This window comes from Canis lupus, chromosome 5, assembly GCF_048164855.1.
Source record: "Canis lupus baileyi chromosome 5, mCanLup2.hap1, whole genome shotgun sequence".
Lineage (NCBI taxonomy): Eukaryota > Metazoa > Chordata > Mammalia > Carnivora > Canidae > Canis > Canis lupus.
This window is the reverse complement of record NC_132842.1, coordinates 54612495-54628022: the sequence shown is the minus strand read 5'-3', so window position 1 is coordinate 54628022 and position 15528 is coordinate 54612495. Positions and strand designations below refer to the sequence as shown.

Below are 15528 nucleotides of genomic sequence, written 5' to 3'. Positions count from 1 at the left end.
TTTACATTAGAGAATTTCTGTTGATCTATTTCTAAGTTCATTGATTCTTTCCTCTCTGTTACCTCCAACCTGTTATCAAGGTGAATATATTTTTTTAAACCAGTGAAATTGGGTAAAATTTTTTTTTACCTAGTGGAAATTTTTTTTTTTCATTAGCCAGTGAAATTTTTCCCTCAGATGTTTTATTTTTCAGGTTTAGAATTTTTATCTGGACATTTAAAAAAAAAGTTTCTTGTTATCTGTTGACCTGCCTATCTCTTAAAGCACACTTTTCTTTCTGTTAATGACCATAGTTAAAGTAGATTCTTTAACACATCTGGGCCATCTCATGGTTGGTTTCTTGGGACTGTCTCTTCTCTTGAGAATGGGTGGCATTTTCTCTGTGTGGAGTATATCACTTATTCTGCTATTGTTTTTCTTTTTGATTTGTTCTATTATAGATGAAAATATGAATATGAAAATGAACTTTTTAAAAATTATTTTTTAGAAGATTTTATTTATTTATTAGAGGATGAACAGGGGTGGGGAATAGCAGAGGGAGAAGAAGAAGCAGGCTCCCCACTGAGCAGGGAGCCTGACTCCAAGCTTGATCCCAGGACCATGAGATCATGACCTGAGCTGAAGGCAGATGCTCAACCAACTGAGCCACCCATGAAGCCCTGAAAGTTTAATCATGGTCTCTTCAGGACCTCTCAAAAGATGGTGATTAGTGTAGTTGAAGTAGAAGTTCCAGTTTGAATGCATCTTTTCATATTTGGGCTGACGTATTATGTAGGAAATTCCTGAAATTTATGTTTTGACTTTGTACCTAGTAATTGATACAGGTCTCTGCTCCTTTGAAAAAAGCTAAATCAGATTCTTTTTTGTTTTATTCTTATGATGATATCCAGACTTATTTATTCAAAGCATAAATAGTACTCTGCTTGAAAGTTCTGTGGGTTAAACTGGTTATTATAGTGTTATTCTTTAAGGGTGGAAATGACTTCTTTCTTCTTCCAATAATTATGTGCCCTACACATAGTAGGTGTTTAGTCAGGACATGTTTAACTTGTATCTAGTAGGATGGAAAAACCCTAAATAGTGTTCTTTGGCAATATATTATTTTCATTTGAGAGTTTATTGAATTCATTTCCCTTAATTTTAAGTTTTTAGTTTTAGGATAATTAAATATTGATAGACATGTTATGACAAGTAATATTGCTCCTTTATTTAATGGTCTTTTTTATTTAGGGTAAAGATGAAAGACTTAAAAAAATATTCTCAGGCACTTTCCCAGTAAGGGAGGAAAAATCCCTAAAACTTTACATAAACTAATAAAATCTTTCTAATTTAGAATGCCATTTGAAATGGAAACTATTAAACTTAGGTAAGGATATTGGGATATAATATTCAGGCCATCAATGTCTACCAAGTTGAATTGTGTGGTTTCAGATGCATTATTAGTGTTGAGCTATCTTAGGGACATCTTGGACATTGGTGAAGTTGGATGATGAGGGTTCTTAAGCTTAAAAGAACTGTGAGAGAAGTGGTGAGCAGGAAGTTAGACAACTCAGTGTGTGAAAGCTCTTTTTCTTTTTGGATTTTAGCCTACTAAATTGAATATTTTGGGGGCAAATATTTGCTTTGTAATCTGCATAAAAGAGTTTATACTTTTCATTGCTGTGACTGTCATTTTCACATTAATAAAGCAAAGAGCAATATTGCATTTCCCCCCTATTCAACTAGATGTTCTCCCTTCTGTCTAAATAAGGCTATGATTGGATATTGACAGAATCTGATGGTTTGCGTTTGCATTGTGGTGCTGTGGAAAGCTCAGGGCTGCCCAATTACATTTTCAGTCTAAACGAGGCACTGCCACTCTCCCCTCTCTTTTCCCTTATTCCCACTCACTACTTTATAGTTACTTAGGTACAAGGAGTTGCTAGCTTTTTGAAAACAAATACTGCACTTTCCTCATCTTATCCCAATGCCCGGCTTGGGAACTGGTACAGAGTAATGATTATTATGTAAATAAATCACCATAGTTGTAAAAGAATTAACAGTTGATATTTTCATTGTCATTGACCAAATGAGTGGACTGATGTAAAAAGTAATGATGTGTGGCCTCTTCCTTAACAAGATTGGGTAGCTCACTGCGGGGGAGTCTTACCCGGGATCCAGGATTGGGAGCCTCATGCCAGGCACCATCAACCTAAGTATTGTGCTTCTCAGGCTGCCGTTAGTCTGTGAGAGTGGTCAAATCCTTCACAGATGCTGACAAACATAAGCTAACACGTATTACTTTTGAGACTTGGATTACTCAGTGTCATTCTATGCATAAATTAAATTCTCCAAATGTTTGCATGATTGAGAGGAAGAAATGAAAACTCTCCTGGTGTTAATGAAGTATGACAAAGAAAGATGTGTATGAATAATTGTCAGTCTGCCTATCTGTTGTTTGGTCTGCCTAGAGTAGCAAATCTGATTGTGATTTGGCTAAATTGAATCGAAGACTGTTTGAGCCTTTTAGCTCTGTGTGTGGAATGTCAGCAGGGGTGAATTTTTCAGAATTTTTCATGAGAAAAAAACCACATCATACTCAGCATTCTAGGACAAAAGGAGCACAATTATCAAGTAAGAATTAGTGCTATCTTTATAATCTGCCAACATCTTTAAGCAACACTATAGCAAATGTGTGAAGTAGGTCTAAAATTATTGACATTGACACCAAAGAAATTGTGAAGTAGGCATTAATAATCTTTAAATAACATCAGGAGATTTGTAGAGAGGGCAGAAAGTTGTTTCCTTAGCTCTGCCTCTTTGGCCATGAGCCCTCTCCTGATTGACCTGCTTTTGAAGCAGTGGTTCTTTACTGAGGTGGTGAGGGCAGCTGCTTCACAATCCTTGAAAACTAATGTCCACTGTGAAAATGGAGTTGTCATACACAAGAATGTGTTGATCCTTATTTCTAATAGAGATATAAAGGGCTTAAGAGAAGGAATTAGGCATGGGGATGGTAAGTGAAGCACGCCCCCAAGATAAGACCATCTTAGAAGGATAGAGGCAGAGAAAAGATGATGATCAGAATTATAGGATTGTGGAATTTTAGAGCTAGGAAATACCTGAGATTTGGGTTGGTATAAGTATGGACAGTAGAGTTGCTAAACTTCCAAAATTTTCTGGTAGTGGGAATCAATTAGATAGTAGAATTTTACTCTCAAGAATATGTGAGTCTGAATCCCTATCCTTTGGAATCCCTATCATTTGGAACAGTGTTCTAGAGGATTTGTGCTATACTTTAGTGGTTCTACTACTTTGGATGATTCATAAAGTAAAAAAAAAAAAAAATCCTATTACATCTTTATTATAGGACCAACTTGTCCCTAATTCTTCAGTGACATTTGGATTTCAGAGCAAGTTAATTGATGCTGACATCTTGTTTTAGGCAATGAAAAACAATACCAAAGCAAGAGTGAACATGGAACAATGAATAGGAGCAGTAAGCCCATGGTCTTTTTTTTTTTTTTTTTTTTTAGCCCATGGTCTTAAAAAATGATTTTCAGGAAGGCTCCAGGAAGTTATATAACTGTCCACCTCTACTAGTCCATACAGAAGAAACTATGATGAGCCACATTTCTGAAGCACTCATCTGTATGTTCTATTTTAATCCCTGGGTGGCGCAGCGGTTTGGCGCCTGCCTTTGGCCCAGGGCACGATCCTGGAGACCCGGGATCGAATCCCACATCGGGCTCCCTGTGCATGGAGCCTGCTTCTCCCTCTGCCTATGTCTCTGCCTCTCTCTATTTCTCTCTCTGTGACTATCATAAATAAATAAAAATTAAAAAAAAAAAAAAAAAAAAAAAAAAAAAAAAAAAAAAAAAAAAAAAAAAAAAAAAAAAAAAACCTCCCTCTTCTCATCTTTTGTACTTGTTCTTCTTCCCCACCATTCATTTCCCAGATCTCATTAGAAATGACAATATCAAGTTGAAGTCGAATGTCTATCTTTTCCCTTTTTATCTATTTTCAGATATTACCTTACCCTAAGACCCAAGTGGTTACTTGGAATACAGAATTTTGCATTCGAGTGCTGGGTATGATACCCAGCATGTAGCAGGCAGCTCTAAATAGCTGTGACGTCATTATAAAATCCATTGGTTTGACTTCTTGTTGGGTGACTAACTCCTAAGAATGGATTGCCTTTTGATGTATGGACTTTAAGTTTTCTATGACTTTTGTGAATGGTTTTTCGAAGATATATATATATATTTTTAATTTGGTCTGTTTCCATGTGGTATGCTATCAGAGTACCAAGAGTTCAAGGCTTGAGTTTCGTATTGGGAGTTGTCATTAACCTGCATATGTCTGAGGAAACCTTTCTCCCTGAGAATATTCTTCAGTTCTTTGCACTTAAGTGCGTCAATTGAGGAAGATGGTGGCATGAATAAAAGATAGACATGGACAGGTGACTTGTAATGAGAAACTTAGGTAAGTGTGCCTCCCCCGGCCACCCCACCTTTGCCCAGTGCTTCCCACCAGGAGGTGTGTCCTGTTACAGATGAAGCTGAATTGCGTTTCTCTGCTTGACCTAAACACTGGTGCTGTGCCTCATACTCTGCCCAAGCGTACTATTTAGCAGCAAGAAAACCTAGCCCTTCTCTGAAAGTCAAGTGCAATTCTCCAGTGTGTCAAATGGCAGTAATTACAGGCTCTCCTGGAGGAATCAGAAAGTCTTTATCTGGATATGGGGGTTGGACCTGGCCTCAGGCACAGTGAAAACCCAGACACTTAGAGCCAGGAGGGACCATGAAGGGCTAGGGTTGTGACATGTGTGTGGGGATTTGACCTTGGCTATTGTCTGTTTGGACTTATTTAACATTGGCATAGAAAAAACACTCAATTTCTTCCCACCTTGGTCTCATTTTTTTTTTTTTTTTACACGTATATTTCTCTCTTCCTTAAGAAGAATACTCCTTCAGGTCTAATTTAAGCAACACCAAATGCCCTGAGCATAATTCTTTATTCTAAAGCAAAGCTCTTCAATGGAAGAATGGCTCATTTAACTTCTGAATACTCTTTTGTACCTGTATTTGCTAAACTTATCTAATTACTATGAAGGCTTTCAGTATGAATCCTTCTTGGGCAGATGAAAGGCTTGTAGAAACAGCCAAAGCTGGCTTGACTTTTTTTTGCTTCTTTTATTTAAACAGGATAACCTTCCAATCTGTGGAGCTGAAATTCATGATACGGCATTAGCTTTTCTGAATAGAGCAGGGTGTAGGGATTGGTGCTTAAAAAAAATTTTTTTTTTCAAATGCCAACTAACCACTATGCAGCTGGACCAGGAAGCTTCTGGTAGTGTAATGGTCTTGAGGAGAAATGTGGTCACTGATCAGTAAAACCCCAATGTGGGGAAAATAACAGGAGGCCACTTGTAATATTGGGAATGCTCTTTTCAGCTTCTTTCTCATGTCTTCTAAGCCTGTGTGTTTGTGTGTGGCAGGTCTCTATTTTGTCACATGAAAGTTCAGTAGAGTAACTGTTCTCACTAATTGCTAATGGGCCAAATTGCTGGTGCTCACAAGGAGAGATTCTGAAGACAGATAATTAAGTTTCTAAGTAGTTGAAAGTGTCAGGAGAGAAAAATGACATCTTCACCTCACCAGGTTCATTTTTTTTAAACTGTATTAGTTGGGCTTGTTCTTTTTAGTCCCATTCATGTCAATGAGAAAAATCTAGAGAAACTGGAAAGAAAATTTCCCTTGACTCAAGACTTTCTTTGCCCTTGACTTAGTTCTTAGATAAAAAGGGTACAGAGAGGCTCTGGGGGGAACCACCCGTACTGGAATCCCTAAGACTTTTTCTCTCTAGGCCTGCTGTAGCCTCTGCTGAGCAGTTTTTTCATAATAAGTGGTGCTTTCTTAGGCCACTTCTTTTATGCAGTGGAAGTAGTGATTAGGGGATATATGTACTCCAGAACAATGAAGGAACACACTAACAATGAAGTCCTCAAAAATTCAGAATAAATAAAATGACTTGGTGGGGGCAGGGTGGTGTGCTATGAGAGTTTTAGATTTAAAGGGAATCCTTCTGTGATTTTTTTTTTTTTAGTAAAATATTGAATCTTTTTTTGAAGCAAATTATCACATCCCAATTTATACTGTATAAATCTGGAGTGCCACATGGAGATTTGACTTTAACTGGAACATGCCTTCATTAAGCTACTTCAAAGCCAATTCCTCTCCTTCCCTGGTTAGAAAGGAGACTCCATGAAAACAAAGTCCTTGATGTTTTGTGGGCTTCGCTGATGCTTGAGAACACATAGTAGGTATCTGCTAAATATCTGTTGGGTCCATGGGACAAATGAGGAGTCAGACACAGAGCTAATATTCTAAACTGTGATCCAAGAAGCAAGATCTGGAATTTCTTGTTAGTGTTAATATTTGAAAGAGGCGTCTTTGGGTTAAAATGGAAAGAATTTGGTTGGAGATCTTAATGTAAGAGCTGAGTACTAGTTTTGCCTCAATGTAATTTCTCTAGACCAGTGGAATCCTTTCTACATTTATGTAGGCCGCACACAGTATCTACCCAGAGAACTGACCTGTGGCCGGCTACCTGGGGAAGTTGGATCACTCATTCTGGTTGGCTTCCTTTTTCTGTGCCAGGACATGGTTGTAAATTCATGCACAGGTCATGAACTGTCAGCGTGTAGGTTTATAGCACTTCTTGTTCTGTGCCATGACATGACCTTTCCTTGAGAAAGTTTAAATGGGAACTGATATGGGGTGGGGGTGGGTGGAGCACCATTAAATGGAAACATGGTCCCGCTGTATCTCTTGCTTACAGTGAAGCTGGGGATGCAGGCCCCTATAACATGACTTCCTTGTTCATATTTTATTCGGGGAAAACCAGAGCCACATGTTTGAGTGGCACTTTCTAAGCTCCTGTTTCCAAATTCAAACTGAGCTGACACGTGGTATACATGATTTCAACTCAGGAGCAGATTTCACTTAATCCACAGGGCATCTGAGTTACATGAGTACAAAATGAGAAACAGACGTGACTGCAGGTGCTTTCTGCCTGCTCTTGTATAACTAACTCAAAGGTGTCTTTGATTTCAATAAGAAATTTGGCAGGGAGCTTGTCCATAAAGCAGGTAATCGCATTGGTTTTTGGTAAAAGGGCTTCTCTCTCCTCCCACCTCACTCACCACACACATTCAAATGCACATAAAATTTCCATTAGAAAGAACAGAATGACTGTTAAAAATAAAATTTAAAGGCCAACCTCAGTAACCTGTAAATTTTCCATTTTCCCTGTAAATGGCCATTGGTTTTCTTGCCCTGGATAGCCTGATTTTAAATGGGTAATAATTACTCAATAGTCTGGAATGGTTCCAAATCTATTGTGTAAATAATATGGCTTTTAAATATATTAATGAATAAATATTTAACCAAAAAACCAAAGCAACTTCAAAGAAGTCAGTCAACTCCAACGGGGACATAGCACATTTTTAAAAAATTGCCTAAATAAGAATTTGTTCAATAGACCATAAACATTCATGGCTCGACAAAGAGTGTGCTACCTTTGTGCTTGGAAATGTTTCTAGCAAAATCCTCATTTCCTGGACCAAAGTTCTGTGTGGTTGATATGAAGCTCTGTCCTATTGTTGCTTCATGGGCTGTGACCTTGGGAAAGACTCTTCTTGTGTTATCGAGCTTTAGCATTTAGAAGGTGCTCAGTAAATGTTTGATGATGATAATGATGCAGAAGTCTCAGTTTGGGGTCTGGGTGAGCTGAATATCATTCCCAATAGTGTGGCCTATTTTGGCCATCTGTTGGAAGCAGAGAAAGTCCGTTTCACCTTTTTAGCCTAGGCTTGTTGACCTTGGGCAAGACACATTGTGTTTTTGGCCTTCGGTTTCCTCATCTGCAAAACGAGGAGATGGTCTGTTTGACCTTCCAAGTCCCCCCTGGTTATAATTAAGGGTATGATTCTGTGGGAAGTTTGGGTTTTACTGTGTGCATTAAGAATTTTATACAGAGAAGTCCACAACAACTTAGATTTTTTCCATAGCCTAAAGCCAATACACTTATTATAGACACTCTTCTGACTTAGATACCCTGAATCAACTTTGTCTAAGTTTGGTTTCACCAGTTGTGCACTGCACAACTCCAGGGGGCACCATTCACATAGACTATGAAGTGAATGGTACCCCCCCCCCCCCAAGTTATGCAACGTTGCTGCTCTGCCTTAAATATACAATATATTTTCTTTCTGGCTAGCGAACAGATTCATGTTGTTAGATTTTTTTTTTTTTTTTGACGCCTATGTTTGTTGGAACGCTGCCAACTTCTTCTTTCAGACTCCTTTTCCAAGAAGACTTTCTGCCTAATTCTCTTCGCAAGGCTTGATTAGAATGAAACTAACATCTAGTTTAAAAGGTGATCATTCTCAGTCAGATGAGTTCTCCTCAGAAAAGATCCAGGATTGGGGCACTAATTTTCTGCCTCCTTTCTGGCATTGTACATGTAGAGTAGGATGGTATCAGATGGCAATAGGTTTTTGGCAGCTTGGGAGCTAGGTAGCTTTTATATTTTGTATGTTTTCACTATAAAAAGGAGTCAGGAATAGATTGTTGTTTCTGGAAACTCTGCCCAGTGATTGGGCTAATGGGATTTTTCTATCTTGCATTGTGAAGAGAGTTTGATCTTGAACCGGGGCTGATCCCATTCCTGAGAGGGCTTCGGCTTGGTGGCCTGGGGAAGATACAAGTGGAATAATAGCTGATTGCCACTCTGCTATGACACTCAGAAGAGGAAAAGATCACTGGGATTTGCTCAAGCTGGTCCTCTCCCCTGTGGGGAGCAGACCTGGGCTCTTTAAAAAAACATTATTGCTTAAAAATAACAAGTAGGACCTGAAGTGCTTTTCAGCTAATGGGTAAAAACTAGCTCTTTCTTACTGAAGGCAAATTAATATTTAAAGTCTGGATTCTGGGCTTTGAAATGTTCTAACTTACTGGAGTTTTTACCACCTGCTACTCATGAGCATTCTTTTTTGCCAACTGTATTCCCCTCTAGAATGTGCTTTACTTGGCTGGCAGCTCTTGCAGCTCTAGACACATAGCTCTAGGATGTGCAGTGTGCAGGAGACAGTTACTTCCCCCTGCCTGTCCAGACCATTTACCTCAAATGATGAGATTATGTGGCATTGAAAGTTAAACCTGGTTTACCAGCCAGCTGTATACACAGCTTCTGAGAGATGAGCAGGCCAGTGCCTGGTGGTCAGCATCATCATAGCAATACATGTTCCAAACGTGGAGGCACAATTCTGAGTAGTTAATCTCTCCTGAGATTTACATGTTGCCCTTGACTAATGTATCAGTAATAATCATGGAATTTTACTCCCAGCAGGGATACCTTTTACTGAGACCCGGCTTGGTAGGGGCCACTTTGGATACATTATCACTAATCCCTCCCCAGATATGAGAGGTTGTGATATTATTATCCTTATTTTATAGGAGAAGATATTGAATCTGAGAGACGGAAAGGCGTTTGATCAAGCCGAGGTCAGGCTTCAAGGCCAAGGGGAAAGCCTGGCTCCATCCTCCAAGCCATGTTGCAAAACCGTCCCTCGTCTTGGTGGAAATGCAAGCTTTCCTGCCACCTTCTCCTGTGTGACCTTTTCTTCTTGGCCCAGCCCCATTCTCTAGTCTCAGGCCATTTTGTGGGTCTGCTGTTGGCCTCTTCCAATTGCCCTGAGGATTTCTCCTCCTTTCCACAAGATTCCTTTCTGTGGTCACTTTCTGGTTATGCAATTTTGAGAAAGTTACTTAATTCTCTGGCCTGAAGTTTCCTCCTCTATAGAATGTATACAGAATTGTATATATTAGGTTATAGGTTTTTTCAAGGCTTAAATGTGATCATGTCTGGGACACCTTTAGCACAGCGCTTGACACATAGTAGGGTCCCAACAAGGGGCCTTGTATACAAATTGTAGGCACTCAGATCTTGTGGAACTGGTGCCACATGCATTCCAACACCTGCCACTTAGCGTTCCCCCCACTGTACTACCGTCCCTTTGCATTGCTCATGCACTAATTCAGATTCTCATGATGTAGTGCTTCCACCTATTGCAGCTGGTCCTCAGTTTTCTGCTCACATCCGTTTTTTCCTTTTACAGTCTATCCCACACACTTCTGAAAAAATTAATTTTTACCAAAGCAAAGCTCTAATCACATCACTTGTCTGCTCTGAAACCTTTGATGACACCCAACTGCCCATTAACTTAGACAAACATCATGTGGAAATATCCTCACTGAAATGTCCAGATGTGTCTCTTCTTACTGCCTAAATGGACCCTCACTGGATGAAAGTTTATCCTAGAGCTATGATCACATCTTCCCTGCCATCTCTTCTTTCCACGGAAGCTACCACACCCACAGCCCTTGCTGAGCAACACATATGAGCACAGCTGGTTGGCTCAGAGTCAGGCGCCTGATCCAAAGGCTGCCAATTCATGAGCTGTGTAGTGATCTATAATGTCTGACCCAGCGCTAAAAGATGGACTGGTCCAGTTAGATTTTGTCTTGGGAATATCAAATACAGCCTAGGAAGAATTGTTCAGTGAACAGAAGGAACTGAAGCCAAAAAATCATGAGCAAGACCGATGGGAATATGCAAAACCAAAGCCATGTAAATATAGATGAAATAAAGGAGAAGCAGAAATGATAAACATGACTTAGCACATGTTCACCATGACTTAGCACATGTTCACCCTCAATAAATATTTGATGAAGGAATGAATAAAAATGCCATTTGGAACAGGAGAGGAAGTAGATACATGGTGTGTCTTAGTAGTGTTAATGACAGACTCAAAGGAAGACCCCACCCCTAACGGGAGCTCTTAAGGGCCACGTTGGATCCAAAGCCCTCCTTCAGCTTTGGCCTCTGTGAGACTCAGGCCCTACTATGGCTTAGGTTTTTGGATTTCACAGGCATTGTACTTTGTCACTCCATATGTGTCCCCACAAAAATTCCCTGACTTGAACTGGCCTGAGTTGATTGCTGTTTCTAATAAATCAAAGGGCAGGATGGAAGCACCACTAGAGTGGGAAAAGCATAGCTCTATTGCTGTTTTTTAGTGTCAGTCAGTGAGTATTTATTGAGTGCCCGTGTTGAGTCTGGCATTTTTCAGGAGTGCAGGATATGGTGGTGACCAAGAAAATCTGCTCTAGGTGTTTACGTTTTGTAAGGGTGATAGGCAATAAGCATGCAGACAAAAGAGTGAAATAGTTTCAGCCACAGCTAAGTGCTGTGAAGAACAGGGGAATGTCAGGGAGGGCAACTATGGGGCCGCTCTAGCCATTGATTGGCTTTCTGAGCTGAGACCTTAAGGGATGAGGGAGTGATAGCCATGTAAAGATCTGTGGGGAGAGCAGTCTGAGCAGAAGGAATTACAGAGCAGAGCCAGAGCCAGGAATGTGAACAGTCTGTTCAGGGAGTAAAGATGGCCAGTTTGACTCGATTGAGTGAGAAAGGAGTGGAGGGAACAGGAGGTGGGGACGGCTTGGCGGGGTTAGACTGCATAGGGCCTTGAAAGCAGGGGGAGGGCTTTAGGCTTCATTTTCAGGGGAAAGGGGTATGAGATGATGTGTTTGTGCATTAGAAAGATGATTCTGATGACTATGTAGTGTATCTACTGGAAAGGGCAAGAATACGAGGAAGGAGGGCAGTTCAGAACTATTAAAATTAAATAGGCAGGAGTTGACCGTAGCATCAGTGAGGGCTGAAATAGCAGACATTGTGGAAAAGAGTTGAATTAGTGCTTTTATTTTTGGAGCTTGAGCTAGTACCTACATTGAGGATGAATGCTGACTTAGATAGGGGGTAAATGAGAAATGGAGCACTAAGGGATCTTGGCCGGGTTTTGGACCTGAGCAACTCTGGGGTGGCGGTACGATACATTGAGATAGAGGAAGTGTCAAGCAGGGAGGTAGGATGGGGGAGGTTTGTGGGAGACAAGCAGCAGCGTGGTGGAGAGTGGAGAGCTCTGGGCTGCGAGTAACATGCAGTGGCATTTAAACTTGTAAGACTGGGTGAGCTTTCTCGAGAGAGAGAATGTGGGATAAAGAGAAGAGGAGGCCCACAGATAGAGTGGCGGGCATTCTGACTCACCTCAGGCTGGTCACTTCGTGGCTTTGGGTTTTGGTTTCCTCTCACATGAGGGACATGGACTAGAGCTCTGCGCTGCCCCCTCTCACTGTGACATTCTTAGGCTCTTTCACTGAAACAAAGAACAAACACATACATCATCTAAATTTGAACTTAAAATTACGTATTGTTAAAGGCAGACTCACTCAGCCACGGCTTCTCTAGCCAAACAGCATCCCGCAGTAAGGTCAGGCTCACTTGGTTGTGAGAAGCTGATTATTATTATTACGTTCTTTGTTCCAGAAGTGGCATGAAAAAAGCTACTTCTGAAAAGTCACTGGTTGGGTGCCGGAACAGTTATGGTGGGGGAAGGAGCAGAAGTTGCAGTTATAAAGTGGAGACTCTTCCCACCTGTTACCTGGGGTCTCAGTTGCCTAATTATTTTGAATATTATCAGTATTTCATAAAAGGAGTCTGCCCAGCAAGAACAGCTTGTCCTGACTTCAGCACCATTTGTTGATCTGGCTCCTCGGCCAGTGCTGAACAAATGCCAAGGAGCTAGCGGCAGATGAGTTCCAGCTCAAAGGTATCTGTTATGAGGAGGGAAGTTGCTGATAGGGTGCATGCCTCTTGCTTTCTACAGAGAGGGCTCTAGCTCTGCCTTTCTGATCTGCCAGGGGCCCATGGACACGAGCTTCAGTGGGCACAGAGCATAACTCGGGTAGAGGAGTGAGGGTGAGAGGAGCAATTAATCTTGGGACTGGTGCAAAAACTAATGACACCAGGCCCTTACACTCTGTGATTACTCAAGGAGCCCAAAGCACTTCATAAACATGGAATAATTTATTCAAATCTCCCAATTTTTCCTGCAAGACAGCTCAGTGTTGTCCTCCCTTCCTTCTACTTCTGTGACTGGAGGAGCTTGACTTACCTCCAATCCCATTGCAGATCAGTTACCGGGTAAAGCATATGAACATCTCAATGCAAGTGTTGTCAGCCACCTTGCTCACTATTTCCCAGTTTAATAAAAATCGTCCCAGTTACCTAGGAGACTTGGTACAACTTTGTAGATAGGCTAAGAACATTTATGAGCAACAAAAGTGTTCAGCTGTCAGCCCGATTTCCACCCCAGCTGAGACTTACTGGAATCGCTTACATGGCTAAGCCGGAGTCACATGGCAGGTGACTTCCTAGCGTTGTGCTAAAGATGAAAACTGTAAGACATTTTCCTCCCCCCCAGGATCCATATGCCCTCTGTTTCACCATGATGTAGCCCACTGATCCTCTTACCAAAAAAAAAAAAAAAAAAAAAAAAAAAAAAAAATCTGGGATGCACTCCTGACCAGTTAAGTAAGTCAGACTCCTTGGGGATGGGATTTGGTCCCACATCACCTTTTGAAGTTTCCCAGTTGACTCTCCTGAGCCTCCAGGGCTGACAACTATGGCTGGAGAAGGATGGACATGGACTCTCCACTTGCTTGCTGCAAGCACGCCAAGCAACTTCTCTGAACTTCGTTTTCCTCATAAATGGAAGATAGGAATACTTACCTTGTAGGGTTGTTGGCAAGATCAAGTGCAATTATATAAAACGAAGTACCTTATGGTGGGTACATGGGGTTTACTCCAAAAAAGTGCACTCCCTGCTCTCCTTTACCTCGGTTGTTGTGGAAGCAGCTTCTATGCACAGTGTAACCAGAATGGGTTCTTCTTTTTTTTTTTAATTGAGTTATAATTGACATTATGCTAGTTCCAGAGCTACAGCATAATGGTTCGATATCTGTGCGTATTATGAAATGATCACCCCAACAAGTGTAGTTAAACATCTTTCTATAATAGATACCATTGTCACATTAAAAAACACAAGTTCTTTGTGTTCTAGTGTGTTCACTGGAATCTCCAGCTTTGGTTTGCTTGAAATTAGTCTGTAAAGCCAAATGGGTAGGAAGCCAGGAAGCCTTAGGGATAGCTTTTGTAAGGGGCAGGTTCTTTTGTTTCTCACTGGTTCTAAACTGTCCATTTCATGAGGCAGAAACCAGGAGAGAGGACGTGCTCTCCACCAGATGGGCAGGCCAGGAGGGCGCCTGCGTTCCTAGAAGGCTCGCTGACCAGGGTGTTCTGGGGTGAGCAAAGGGGAGATGATGGCTCTCGTTCTCTGAGGCTGGCTCTTAGCAGAAACAGAACTCTGGCCAGCGGGTGGTATAATCCTACTCCAGCCTTGGCCTTTCCCCTGCTTCATTGAATCCCCTGCCCCTTAGGGGTCCTGGTGCCGCTGCCTCTCCTTTCCTGGTTAGAAGAGAGCTGCCCAGACTCCCAGTGCCTGAGGAGCTCAGCTGTCTCGACTTGATAACACAGCTCTGCTGGCTGGAAATAAAGCAGAGCCAGTGAGATAGCCTTTCCAGAAAGCCAACTGCCTTCCATTCAAAGGCAATTTTGGCCTTTTAGGCTTCCTCTAGGGGGAAAAGGGAAACGTTGCTGTCCGGTGCAGATGAACAGGCTGCACCAGGCTCCAGGCCCTGGTTAGCCACATCTGGGATGAACGGCCAGCGTGGGCCCTGCCCAGCTCTCTTGATCAGGCTGGGGGCCCAGGAGAGGCTACACCTCCATGCCCCTCTCCTCACAGAGGGGAGCAACATGCAGAGAAATGGGAAGCCTGCCTTGGGTTGTATTAGTGGAGGTCACTTTGTTCCATGGGTGATCCTAACACAGTTCCCTCCTACGCCTGCTATGGTGTGTGTGTGTGTTGTGGGGGGGGGGGGGCAAGTGGATTTCGTCTTGGACAGGAGTCATGGCACTGTCACCATTTGACTTGGAGCTCCTAGAGCTCTGCCTGGGTTCCAGGATCATGCCTCAAGCAGCAGGGCATGGCTGTAGCCAAGCTCTTCAAGATGTACCTCCTGTCATCTGTCCAGTGCAGTGCTGAGACACTTCCCAACCATCCATCCATCCATCCATCCATCCATCCATCCATCCACCCACCCACCCATCCACTCACCCCTCCCTTCCTCCAGCGTAGTTCTGGACGTCTGCTGTAGGCCTGGCGCTGCCAAAGGTCCATGGATGAGAAGATAGCACTGCTGTCAAAGATCTCAGGGTTACTGAGAAAGACTAACAATTGAGAAGGCAGATATTGGTTGCTTAGTGGACTACCATCTGGTGAGATAAGAATGATCACAGTTAGGAACAGGATATGTTATGATCCTGAATTTTACAGCAGGAGCCCTGAGTCAGGGTCGTGGGAGAGGCCCCTTAGGATTTTCCTGAGGTTCATCAATGCCCTGGGACAACGGACTCACTCAAGGGACCAGCTGCTTTGAGAGGGACCCGGTGGGGATCTGGGGGGTTGGGGCTTGTGTCAGTTCCTGGGTGGAGGACTACGGTTGTCCACTTATCCTCCCA

General features: G+C 42.1%; 1 long non-coding RNA gene across 4 annotated transcripts; it reads right to left on the bottom strand.

Moving 5' to 3' along the window:
- Nucleotides 1–3885: 3885 nt before the first annotated feature.
- On the bottom strand, nt 3886–12690 carry LOC140633728 (uncharacterized). Of its 4 annotated transcripts, none has more exons than XR_012031325.1 (3): nt 12544–12690; nt 12157–12265; nt 3886–8736 (listed from the first exon to the last, which is right to left on the bottom strand). It is a non-coding gene; the product is annotated as an uncharacterized lncRNA (long non-coding RNA). The 4 variants fall into 4 exon arrangements; XR_012031322.1 differs by having other exon boundaries at nt 12551–12690; XR_012031324.1 differs by lacking the exon at nt 12544–12690 and adding an exon at nt 12339–12537.
- Nucleotides 12691–15528: the final 2838 nt, after the last annotated feature.